This window comes from Halichoerus grypus, chromosome X (genome assembly GCF_964656455.1).
Source record: "Halichoerus grypus chromosome X, mHalGry1.hap1.1, whole genome shotgun sequence".
Taxonomy (NCBI): Eukaryota; Metazoa; Chordata; class Mammalia; order Carnivora; family Phocidae; genus Halichoerus; species Halichoerus grypus.
The window spans coordinates 40045590-40058819 of NC_135727.1; the positions used below are offsets into that span (position 1 = coordinate 40045590).

General features: G+C 42.1%; 1 protein-coding gene across 1 annotated transcript in view; it reads right to left on the reverse strand.

Annotated features, from left to right (window-relative positions):
* The window catches only part of VSIG1 (V-set and immunoglobulin domain containing 1), a 42697-nt gene that overhangs the window by 28669 nt on the left and 798 nt on the right, over positions 1-13230 (reverse strand). Inside the window, exons 2-3 of the mRNA XM_078064425.1 lie at positions 13074-13218; positions 7539-7674 (exon numbers count right to left, since the gene is read on the reverse strand). The gene's annotated coding sequence lies outside the window, so the exon portion shown is untranslated. The remainder of the gene's footprint in view (positions 1-7538; positions 7675-13073; positions 13219-13230) is intronic.

The window sequence follows — 13230 nt, forward strand, 5'->3', positions numbered from 1 at the left end:
GGGAGCCCTGGCTACTCCTGTGTCTCGGGGGTGGGGAGAAAGTCTCAGACCTTCCAAAACAGAGCATTTGCTCACAAAGAGCCTTCCAGAACTGAGCATTTGCTGTGACTTCATTCCTCTTGTCTGTTCTACCCTCCCACCTCAGTATCTCTAGATGCAAGTGAGGAGTCTCAGGCCCAGTGGGGAAAAAGAATGCTTCCTTTGTCTACTCTTGTTAGTGTGGCTTCTGATGACTCACCCAGTGGTGCTGGGCTCACTTGATGTCAGAGGGACTCTCATTAGATCTGGTGGAAGAATAAGCTTCCCTAGGCTGCCCTCTGTTGCTAGGTTGGGATCTGGAAATGCCAGAACTGGCTACCCTTCTTCTTTGGGGTGGAAAGAATTAAGACACTTTGCCATTGTGTTATTCCCAGGGCTCCAAACCACTTTGCTTCTTCTTACCATCTTTCAGAGTTTTCTCTTGGTTGTCTCTTGCATTATCTCCAGGGAGGGTTTATACCTGTGCTAAGCAGAAAAAAGCAAGGACAAGCAGATCCATGCCCTTTTATCCAGACCAGAAATTTCCCTCAAGTTTTAAGAGTGTAACAGGGTCCTGAGGCCACCAAGTTTGAGAACTGGTGGCCTTCCAAAAGCGTGAGCTGCCCCTATGATTTGGAGGAACACCAAAGAGACCCCTACCCCAAAACCCAGCCTACCACTGTGCTTGAAATTCTCAGGACTACATAAGCATCTCAAAGGGCTGTGATAGGGAACAATACTTTGGGTAACACTGTAGAGGTACTAGCACATCTGATTAACTGGTTATTACCCACTGCGAAGTCAGAGAGTACGGAAGTTCTCCAGGATGGAACATAAGACCGTCAGATAGGTATTAGAAGAAGAGGTCAAGTTTAAGAGACGCTCTCTATGCTGCAGGGGATCCCGAGTGGGAGTTCTGGCTGCTTGCATGGTTACAGATAAGGAGGAGAATGAGGACATAGAGATCATGGAAAGATCAGAGGAAATAGTACAGAAAGACAAAATCCCGGCCTCCTTCCCAATTCTGCATACCCCAACACTTCTTTAATTTAAAAAGTTTCTTACTTAACGACAGGCAAACATAAATTAGGGAATTGACAAACATTTTGAAAAATTAGAAGGAAAAGCAAACCATGTACTGAGACCCCTGGTTTTCCCTATTCAATAGCCAAGTTCTCTGTCACAGCCAAGCCACCTGCTCCAGCTGCTTCTCTGCCAGAGTTTGGCTGTTTATAGGGCAACTGATATCGTGATCAACTGGGAAAAGTGATTTAAGATAGACACCAATGCAGCACCTCCTGACTCTGCAGTTTTCCTCTTCCCAACGTCCTCTCCATGCTTTCCCAGGTCCCACAGGCAAGCCGTGCAAGAGGCCGTGCTGTCTATCAACACATACCTGTCGCGCACCTGTCTGGTACCACATACAGCGCTCAACCCGGGGGAACCAATGAACAGGACAGACACGATCTCTGCCCGCCCTATCGACACAGCAGGACGCCATTTAGAGCACAGACCAGAATGAGGGCAAATGAAAATCAAGGCTTTGGGAACTATAAATGTGATTTAAACATTTGCAACATTTTTAAAAATAGAAGACCCACAAATACATAAATAATTTGAGATCTATAGAAGCTCGACAATATCACCTTGGAATAAGGATGGTAACCTCCAAATCTACTGTGAAACTGTATTTTTTTAAGAATACTACACATTGGGGCACCTGGGTGGCTCAGTCGTTAAGCGTCTGCCTTTGGCTCAGGTCATGATCCCAGGGTCCTGGGATCGAGCCCCGCATCGGGCTCCCTGCTCGGCGGGAAGCCTGCTTCTCTCTCTCCCACTCCCTCTGCTTGTGTTCCCTCTTTCGCTGTGTCTCTCTCTGTCAAATAAATAAAATCTTTAAAAAAAAAAAAAGAATACTACACATTGTCCTATAAATAGGTAACAGTTGGCCAAGCAGTATCTCTAGACCATTTTATTGTCCAGATTCCTAATATAGCACCACAATCAATCCTTAAGTTCTGAAGAAAAGAGGGTTTTCAGAAGTTGTCCCTCCCTAATAGAGTCACAATACGCTTCAGAACCCAAAGCTACATATTTCCAGATGAACTTTTAAAAAATGTCACCTGATTCCATTAGTGCACATTACTTAAACCGTGGAGATCAGCCTCCAGCCCATCCAATAGGATTTCCTGTGATGGCGTAAATATTCTATCTCTGCATTACCGTCCGATTCGGTAAGTCATGTGGTTGCTGAACACATGGAATGTGGCTACTGTGACTGAGGAACTGAATTTCTCATTTCATTTCACTTGAATTAATTTAAATTGAGATAGTCACGTGCGGAGAGTGAACAGTACAAATGTAACCTCAAACTGAAAGTGATTCTGTGAGTGGCAGGTAAAAAAAAAAAAAAAGAGTTCCCTCCCTTTGGATTAGTTTACTCTAAATTGGGAAATTATTTTAAAACAGAAAAAGTCAGAAAAATCTCTGTATTAACAAGACGGTGAATGAATAGCAACCTATAGATTAGTTCCTGATTTAAGCAGAACTCAGAACTGCACTCTCCCTCACTGTCCTGGCTGGATGAGAAAGCGAAACAACACATATGTGGTTAAAATACGCGTGGTTGTTTTTAAAATTCAGTGGTGATTATTAAAAGAAACGAATCCAAACTCTATACACTTAAATTAATCGTTTTTAAAAGACGTTTTCTTTCATGGTTTGGTAATGATTGTTCACTCGTGTACTTAATGCCAACAATATGGCAGTCACTGTGCTTATGGGGGAATTATTCTCTTAATATACCACAGCAAAAATATTCCTCAAATAACCATGTTTAACATGATGCATTTGAAGTGGTTTAATTTCCAGCAAACTCACATATAATTGCTTCATTTTTGACTTATAATATAACCAAAGGATCACTTTTTGGATTTGTCTGTGAGACTAAAGTTCAAGTATATTACTGCTTTGAAGTGCTAGCACATAGCTCCAGAAAATGAAAATAGCATTAAAATGCCTTTTTAACAGGTGACTAACATATGTTACAAGTATCTAAATGATATGTGTGAACTTTCTGCAGAAGACATTTTTGATGGAAATGATTTTCCTGAAATGGAATGTAACCTAAGACTTCCTGAGAAGTCATCAGAAAGATTTTTTTGATCATATCAACTTTTATTGCAGTATAAATGACATATGCCATTATACAGAAAGATTCTGATTAAAATCTGTCTTGCTTAATTGTACAGAAAATTGATTTTAAATATGAATGTGAAAATTATTTCTGAATGCTTGGGGTTTGGGAAAGTAATTCATTCTTTTATTTTTCCAGCTTTACTGACATAAAATTGACAAAAAACAAAGCATGAGTGTAAGGCGTACAATGTGTTGATACACTTACATATTGCAAAATGACTACCACCATAGTGTGAACTAAACACCTCCATCACATCACATAATTACCATCTCTTTTTTGTGGCGAGAGCATTTAAGATCTACTCTCTTAGCAACTTTCAAGTATATATACAATATTATTAACTAGAGTCACCATGCTGTACATTAGATCCTCAGAACTTGCTCATCTTCTAACTGGAAATTTGTACCCTTTATCTAACACCTCCCCAGCCCCTGGTAACCATCATTCTACTCTGTTTCTGTGAGTTTGGCTCTTGTAGATTCCACTTCTAAGTGATATTCTACAGTATTTGTCTTTCTCTGTCTGACTTATTTCACTTAACATAACATCCTCGAGGTCCATCCATGTTGTTCCAAATGGCAGCATTTCAGAAGGTAATTCATTCATTCTTTTTTTAAACCTTTTTTTTTTTTAAAGATTTTATTTATTTATTTGACAGAGAGAGACACAGCGAGAGAGGGAACACAAGCAGGGGGAGTGGGAGAGGAGAAGCAGGCTTCCCGCTGAGCAGGGAGCCTGATGCGGGGCTCGATCCCAGGACCCTGAGATCATGACCTAAGCCGAAGGCAGATGCTTAACGACTGAGCCACTCAGGCGCCCCGCTAATTCATTCTTTCAACAAACATTTACTATGAGCCTACAATGTGCCAGGCACCGTGCTTGACACCAAAAACATGACATTCTTCCTGATGGGAAACAAGTCCAGGTAGCACATTAAATTACGCCTTGATAAAAACATTATCATTGTTTCACAGACATATTTGGATCAACTGAGGGCACTACCAATTCCAAGTATAGACTACTGAAATCTTCCTTTCTCCGACTTCCATAGGGGTGTAAGCGTAGCAAACAGTAATATATTATACCATATTTCCATTCTCCCTGCTAGACTGACACTACCATCTTTCCCTATGGGCCACCTAGACTGTGTATGTGTAGATAAACAGTAGACACTATATGCCAACAAAACATTGAAGAACAAAGGCTCTGAAGTATTTATTGGGTCACTCTGATTGGGCCTTGCTCTAAAAGTTACAATCAAATAAGATCCTGACGTCATCTAAGTAATTTCTTAAACAACAGAAGACTGTATACAAGGTAGAAACCCAATTTTGTCATGTGACGTGTATACATACTTGCGAAGGCAAAAAAAATATATGTAAAAAATTCACTCAAATCTCTGAGTGGTAAGATTGCTGGTGATTTTTATTTTATTTATATGTTTTCATATATTCGACCTGTCCACAACACCCATACACTACATTTGTAATCAATAAAAATTAGTTATGTTAAATATCATTCTTGTGACTATTCCAAAACTGGTGTCTAGTGTAGGCCTGCCTAAGGCCTCACATAAGGAAATGGGGATTAACTACATGTGTGATTTTAGGGGGCTGGTGCAGAAGGCCCAGGGGCAACCCAATTAGCTAATGACTGGAAGCTCTTTAAGAAGGAACAAAGACTTGCACTGTCTAGAGTTAAAGTTTAAAATGAATATTCCTGGAGGTGGGGGGGGTGCGGATTGTGACGTGTTCCCACCAGGATAGAAGCTGAGAAAGGTGGCTTGTTCCAGCTCTAAGTCGTAGTTAGATCACAGGATAAATACAATATTGCCTTCTGGTGACTCCACAGAACATGTCTGTTTAAGCATTGAGAAACGAACATTTAGAGAACTATTACTGAATACCATGTAATTTTGAAAAGTCACAATTTTTAATTATGAAAATAGTATAATATTCTCTGTAGAAACTCCAGAAAATAGGGAAAAGCTGGGGAATAAAACAAGTCATCTATAATCCCATCACCCAGAGGCAATCACCATGAGCACTTTGGTATATAACCTTCTCACAATTTATTCTAGTCAAATGTGTGTATCTGCTTTTTCACTTAATATTTTATCCTGGACATTTTCTTCTGTCATTAAATATGCTCAGTGACCCTCCTTCCAATGACTGCCTAATATTACCAATGGCTTAACTGTATCAGAATGACTGTAAACATTATTATTGTACCTATCATAGAGTTAACATCATAAAAAGAGATTCAAATGGATCTGGTATTCGAAAAAACGAGCCAAGGGATTTTCTGAATTAGTGATCTCTCCTGGGTCTTACCAACATCAGGATCTTGATTCTAAAAATGATTTTGTTTTGCTCCAATCCCTAAAAACACCCATATCGTGCACAACAATAAATCACTCACATATTTTCCAAAATAAGGCCTTTGGTTTGGAAAACTGCAACTCCTAAAGAAATGTTAGAGAGTAAAGCGTAGCAGGCCCTCCCAGCCAGGCTCTGCTTGTCGTAACAAAGCAAGTGGATCACAGTGAGTTCCCTTAAAAGAATCACTAAAATAAAAGGGGGGGGGGGAAACTATCCTGAGTGCAAACTTCAGCTTCCAAGCAAATTAATCTGTTCACCTTCCAGATTAAAAAGAGAGAGAGAGAGAGAAAGAAAACTCCTGTGATTTCTGTGAGAAAATTTTAATTCAGAAGCTCCATCAAATTACATTTACAACGTGGCCTATATTTGCTAAGCTAGAGCTCTGAAAATTACTTTATTCAGCAAAGTAATCATAATTCCTTTGAAGTGCAAGAGGAGAACATTCATGGCAAAATTGGCGATTTCGGCTTAAAAGAAAACTCCGTCCCCAATCATCTTTGATGGTTTGGAGATCCTTCCCTTACCTGCAAGGCAGCTTAGGATCAGAAAGACCTTCCAAAATGCGAACACCATTGTGTCAATGTTCGTCGAGCGCAGCCGAGGGCCGAGTGCTTGCCTGGGCTAGGCTTAGTCTCAAACTGCCTCCTTCAATCACAGCGAGCTTTGCCAGGCTTATCTGCAGGCATCACGAAGCAAACAGACTCTTCGGGCTTACTTATTGGGTACAGTCCTTTCTCAGAGCAGATTTGTGTTTCTGTGAAACACTTTTCACGGGGCGTGTTTCCTTTGATATATTTGCTACTGTGTTAATAATAAACTCATGCATTTAAATTCTTCAAGCTCTTTGTACACAGATTCTCTGAGTTTTAGCGTTTAAAATCAATCTTATTAAAAAGTTAAACTTGGGGGGGGGCATATACAGTTGGAAGTGAGCCTATACAAATAAAAGCCGGCAAGGCTAATTAATTTCAAATATTTCCATCGAAGCCTTCCAGCATGGATTCACTAACCTCCTTTCGCAAATTAGGTTAGTAAATTGGTGCTCTAAGATTTTCTCAGGAGACAGGGTTCACAGGAAGGACACGGGGGTTAGGAAGCAAAAAGCACGCATTTCTGTGTGAACAAACTCTGGACACGTCACACTTTTTTTGAAGCCATGGCGGTTCTCACCACTTTGGCAGTAGAACGAATACGAATAGCATGCTTTGGTCTTCCTGGTTAGAAACCCTATAGCATTCCCCCAACCGAACACTGTGCCACCAGGTGAGTGAATAAATGCTTTAAGACTTCCACTGGATGAGTCTCAACTTTTGCAGAATTAGGTTAATGAGTAGATGTAATGGGATTTCTTTGGAAAGGGGGTTCCCTAGGAGGTAATGGCAGGTTGCCTTGGTGAGAAGCCTTTGCTAACAAGAGTTCCTGTCGTGTTTAATTTGAGAGGCACGAAGGCCTCCTCGGGCTCTTCCTAGGCGATCTCTAAATCCTGCTGTTTTCACCTGTGCGATGGCTCTCAGATCTGTCCTTTCACCAATCTGCCGCTTCTAGCCCAGGTTCTTAGGTCCGATGTTCCTACCCTGACCAAGCATCTTCAGTTAACACCACTACGGACTCCTTCCAACAAGACCCGAGTCCTTAATCTGGATTCCCAGCCTTCCAAGACCTGACCCTCCCCTCATCTGAACTTCACCCACCTGAAAAATGCTGTCGCAATTTCTTGCCTCACAGTGTTCAGTCACACGAAACATGGGCAAGCTACAGTGACGTGGTTTATGAACTTTTTTTTTTTTTTAAGTTTTCATTGATTGAAGTAACCTGTCTCCCGGCGGCAGGGCTCAAACTCACAACCTCGAGATCAAGAGTCTCATGCTCTTCCAACCGAGCCCGCCAGGCGCTCCGTTTTATGAACTTTAATTTACAGGAAATGTTTGAGCCCCACTCACCTTAGCCAGGCCAGTTTCCCACTGCTTCCTGATTCCTTCCACAGCCTTTCCTGTCCGTGCTCATGACTAGTGCCAGACCTTGGCTCCAGGTGAACTCCAACACTGCTTAGAATTTTCTCCTCTATCTTCTTGCTGTCTAAGCAGATTCACAGGGCAGATCAGTCATGCTGTCTTATGTGAAAAGCGCTTTTTTTTTTTAAATTTTTTAACGTTGACCACCCCTCTCTGGGCTCCACTTTGCATAGATTTGCATTGTACTTAGAACCAATACACTACAGTTGGCACTTGATTGTTTTCCAGGAGTTTCCTATTTATTAACTGGGTCGACCCTAAGTCCAATAGCTGTGAGCCCCTCCAGGGCAGAGACAAAGTCTTATAAGGCAGCCCCCAAGTTAAGAAAGGCTATATACCAAAATGTACTGGTAAACCCTTTGATTGAATCTAAGAGCACACATTCTTGCCAAAGCAGGATACTTTAAACGGAAGACTCATTCCCAGACTTATGAGGCGCATAGTCTACCACCGGTGTGAGTTCTGGGTCCTGGGCCATACAGAGCAGAGGAAGAGGAGAATGAGTAGCAGGGGGCCGAAAAAGAACATTCCTTTCCCTTCCTAGGACATGTGTTGAGCACAAAGCAACATTCCCCCCCCCCTCAAATAACTACTGTATGCTTTTGACACCCACCTTCCTTTCTGTCCTCAACTCTCATGGCCCCCAGGACCCTTGAGTTCCTAGCTTGCCCTAAGGAAGGGTCTTCTCACCAGAAAGCTCACGCTCCAAGACTACCTTTTCCTTTCTAACCTTATGCCTCCCAGAAATACCCCTCTTCTGTATAAGCAATCAGCTCCATGTTAGGAAGGGAAAAAAAAATTGCCATGAACATTCTCCAACCGGTTTACACTATTGAAAATAGAATGCTTGCCTCCCCCACCCCAAATGAATCTCCCACCAGGAGTATCGGGCAATGCAATAAGGAGAAATGGTCTGAGGGAGGAGGTTTTGCCAAGGAGGGCAATTTGGAGGGCAGCCCTCTGGAGGTCCACATCAATTATTCTCAGCCTTGGCCCTGCCTTGACCTCTGAATCCATTAAGTCTCCAAAAGATCCATGAAAGTAATACCGGCTTTTCCAGTGGTGAAGAGCTGGGACAGGAAAAGAGGTTTCTAAGTCAGGTGTTTGTAAGTCAGGGGCTTCCTATGTCTCCTTCCACGCCCCATAGGTGAGCATATAATTCATCATTAAACCTAGGACACTTTTGAGAGTGAATAGGCTGCTATTGGCATTACATGGGACAGACGGTGTAAATCATAACAGTCCCAGGTGAACTTGGATGTCTGGCCACCTGCTCACGGTGGAATGCTAAGCACAAAGCAGGGGCTAAATAAAAGCTTTCTAATTAATCCGCTACTGTCCAAGCTAGCTGGCCCTGAAATGGGTGGGGTGGAGAGTATGACTTAAGGCTATTGCCAAAACCCATCTGCACACAGACTATCTCAGACAAACACAGAACTCTCTAGAACATTTAAGTAAAATGCCTACATTTCTGCTTACATCGCACCCAATTGGGACAGGAAGGATTCTGTCAAAACAAACTCAAAGAGATCATCTAATTTCTCTTCTTGGTATTGAATTTTGATGTTATTGACAAAGAAGTGGGTCATTAACTAGCACATGAAGTATTGTTAAATATCTTTCATATTTTTACACGGCTTTATGATTTTTAAGCCGCTTTTCCATTTTATCTTCGCAACTGACTAAAATAAACAGGGGAGGAATTATCTCCATTCTCTGTATAAAAAACAGAGGCTCAGAAACGTTGTGTCTTTCCCAAGGCCACAGAGCGCACATTAGATGCTGTCCCTCCCGTCACAGTGGGACTGTCATGTACCGATCTTGCTACTGCACCAGGAGTCTTTGGGAACTTTCAGAAATCTGCAGCCTCTGACTTATTTCTCATTTTTGTTAACTTAAAAATTACAAAAATAACACATTTTGATTGTAATGGGATTTCAAAGAACAAAGAAGAAGTATGCAGGGAATAAAAAGAAAGCCTCCATTCTCTTACCCACGGGTGTAATTCCACGCCGTGCGCACAAGCAATGGGAGTTTCATGTTTTTCTCAGAGCTTCTGCGAGTTCTCTCTCTCTCTCTCTCTCTCACACACACACACACACACGCACACAGACACATGCACATGGTGGTGGTTTTTTGAATCATAAAGGTAATCATACTACGCATATCATTCGATAGTTTGTTTTCCCCCTTGCGAAAGCATTTTTATTGTCTCTTTGGGTCAGCGTGTGCAACACCATCTACAGAGCTCCCTTCTCTGTTTGAAGGCTGCGGAGTAGTTCACTGTACGGATGTACCACAACTCACTTAACCATTCTCTTGTTGGTCAATTCTTGCATCGCCTTCAGCTTTTCACTACTATTAACAATGGTGAAATGGATGGCCCTTTGCCTACATCTCCGCCCACTTGAGTGGTTATTTCTGTAGATTAGGTACCTAGAAATGGAACTGCTGGATCAAAGGAGACGAACGCTTTAAATTTTGGTAGAGTCTGCAATATTGTCCACCGGAAATCCTTTATAAATTGACACCTCCATTAAGAGTATATGAGAGTGCCTGTCTCTTCACACCCTTGTCAATAATGAAAAGTATGCCATTTGTTTTTACTAGTACCGTGGGTGAGAACTGGTGTCACACTGCTGTTTTAATTTGTCGTTCTCTAGTGAGGCTGAGCCTTTTTTCATAGGTTTGCTGGCTTAATTGGTGTTCCCTTCCCTGTGACTTGCCTTTTTATGGCCTTAGGACAATTTCCATTGAATTATCTGTCTTTCAGTATCATTGAAGTGCTCCTTATACCTTAGGAATCTTAATTTCATACCCCATAATTAAGGATTAATTGATTGATTGATAATCAAGAATTAATTAGAAAGGAATTAAGTTTGGTATATATATTATAAATAGTTTCTTCCAGCCTAACTTTTTAAAACATTTTACATCTTCCACCATAAAGAAGCTTTGCATTTTGTTGTAGTTAATCTAGCAATTTTTTTCTTCATAGCTTCTGAGTTTCATGTCTTCCTTAAGAAAGCCTTCCCTGATCCCAGACTATAGAAATGTTATTTTATATTATTATATAATATATATTAATATATAATATTATACTTTCTCTTAATGCTTCTATAATTTTGTCCTGCCTTTCAGTTATGGCAACTCTGTGCTTCCAGTTGCTCAGGCCAAAAGCCTTGGTGTCATCCTTGATTCCTCTCCTCCCCTCATGTACCACATCAGATCGTCAGCAAATTCTTTTGGGTCCATGTTCAAAAGAGACCCAGACTCCGATGACCTTCCCCACTTTCACTGCTACCACCCTGGGCTGAGCTGCCACCATCAATTGCCAGGCTCACTGCAATGGCTTCCTAACTGGTCTCCCTGTTTCTTCCTTTTCCCCTTACAGTCTATTCTCATCACAGCAGCCAGAATGATCCTTTTACATGTAAGTCAGATCCCATCTCACTTTTGCTCAAGATCGTCCAATAGTTCTCAGTTTCTCTCACAGTAAAAGCCAAAGTCTTTAAAGTAGCCTATGGGGCACCTGGGTGGCTCTGAGTGTTTGACTCTTGGTTTCTGCTCAGGTCATGATCTCAGGGTCCTGGGATCCAGCCCTGGGTGGGGCTCCACACTCAGCGTAGAGTGTGCTAGAGAGTCTCTCTCTCCCCCTCTGTCTGTCCCTCCCCCCTTAAATAAATAAATCTTTAAAAATTGCTTCAAAGTTGTTCAGAAGACCCTATAAAATGATCTACCTCACCCCTTCCACCACCCGTCCAACCTACCTCATCTCCTACCACTCCTTCCCTCTCACCCTGATCCAACCACACTGTTCTTGCTGACTCTTGAATAAGCCAGGCACGCTCCCACTTTTGGGGGCGTTTACACTGGTGGTTTCCTCTGTCTGTGACCCTTTAAATCCAGGTATCAGCAGGTCCAACTCACATCTTCTTCAAGTCTTCGTTCGAATGTTAGTTTTCAACAATGCTGCCCCTGAGTACACAGTTTAAAACTGCAGATTTCTCCACTCCAGCCCTCCCAATCCCCTACTGCCTTTTCCTTATTACATAGCACTCATTACCTTCCAACATACTATGCTGTTCACTTGTGGTTAACTTTTCCACCCAGCTAGAATGTAAATTTCTCTCTCTTTTTTTAAGATTTTATTTATTTATTTGAGAGAGAGAGAAAAAGCGAGAGCAGAAGTTGGGGGTGCAGAGGGAGAGGGAGAAGCAGACTCCCCACTGAGCAGGGAGCCCCGACATGGGGCTCAATCGCAGGACCCTGGGATCATGACCTGAGCAGAAAGCAGACGCTTTACAGACTGAGCCACCCAGGCACCCCTAGAATGTAAGTTTCAAGAGGACAGGGATTTCTGTCTATTTCATTTACTATTTATTCCAAGGGCCTAGAACAGTGCCTTGCACATAGTAGGTACTCAGTATTTGTTAAATGAACGGATTTGGGAATCTGAATTTAACCCATTCAGATTTGATTTTTATGTATTGTGTGAGATCAGTAGAAATGTTTTTTAAATGTCCTAGCGTCCTAAGTAGGAACAGATCATTACCCTTTGAGGGAATTTGGTCTTTGGAAATAGCTAGGTCATTTCAGACTAATTTTATTAAATAAGGTAGGTGATCAAGTTCATGAAAATGCTGTTTTGTGCCCAAGAAATGGGACATAGGGGCACCTGGGTGGCTCAGGTGGTTAAGCGTCTGCCTTCAGTTCAGGTCTTGAGCCCAGGGTCCTGGGATGGAGCCCCACACTGGGTTTCCTGCTCGGTGGGAAGCCTGCTTCTCTCCCTCCCTCTGCCTGCTGCTCCCTCCCTCTGCCTGCTGCTCCCCCCTGCTTGTGTGCACTCTCTCCCTCTCTCTCTCTCAAATAAATAAATAAAATCTTAAAAAAAAAAAAAGAAACAGGGCATAATTATAAAGTGATGAGCCTGCTGTCCTTGTGGGGCTTGGGAACTAGCTCAGATGGCAGTCTTGGGTTTTCCAAAAGACAGACTGAGGCCATTCTTACTTATGGCACCAGCATGAGATCAAGACAGAGAGACAGATTTGGGAGTAAATTTTCTCATATATATTTTTTAATCCCTGAAGTAGTCATCATGGGAAAATCAGAATTTATTGGACTTCCTTCTACATATTTTATGGTTTTGTAGGGACTTTTAAAATTCTGAATTACATGTAGAAGGGCATAATCTAGTCAGTGCTTAGAGTCTAAAGACTTTAATTCATTTCTGTTGGAATGGTTCCAAAGAAAGTGTTTCAAACATTCTTTGTGCAATCACAGCACTATTGAGTCCTCATTGCTTTTTCTGACTCCCTGCCGGGAAACTCCACTTCTATGCCCCACCTGCGCCTCACAGTGACTTCACACATGTCACCCTCTGGTCACCAAACCTGTGCCACTGCCCAACCACTGTTGGTGCACCCCCCTTAACTCTTCATCGGGGTACTCTTTGACTCTTACTTTGCTCACTCTGCCATTCCAGAAGTACCAGATCTTACTGAGAACTTCTCTTCAGCCCATCTTCTCTTTTCTATCTCCTGAGGCTTTGATGAACAACAGCTTTATCAGCAAGGAGGATGACTGGCAGCCATTTCCCAACGAGGAACTGGTAAAAAAT